The sequence below is a fragment of the Trachymyrmex cornetzi genome, unplaced genomic scaffold (assembly GCF_001594075.2).
Source record: "Trachymyrmex cornetzi isolate Tcor2-1 unplaced genomic scaffold, Tcor1.1 scaffold1215, whole genome shotgun sequence".
Taxonomy (NCBI): Eukaryota; Metazoa; Arthropoda; class Insecta; order Hymenoptera; family Formicidae; genus Trachymyrmex; species Trachymyrmex cornetzi.
The window spans coordinates 29,480-29,681 of NW_017295779.1; positions in this window are offsets into that span (position 1 = coordinate 29,480).

A 202-nucleotide genomic window follows, 5' to 3' on the forward strand; every position below is an offset into this window, starting at 1 on the left:
TGATAATACATCCATTTGTTTTTCTCAATATATTTTTTTTTTAATTTTGGGTTTACCTAACATTTGCTCGTTTCAGGCAATAAGACAACGTTTTTTGAATCACCCATCGAAAGTTTTTTGAAAGCAGGCCGCCATGTTCTTTTTCCGAGTCATTAACAAATTGGTACTCTGGAATTACAAGCAATTATTTTTCATTGTACGG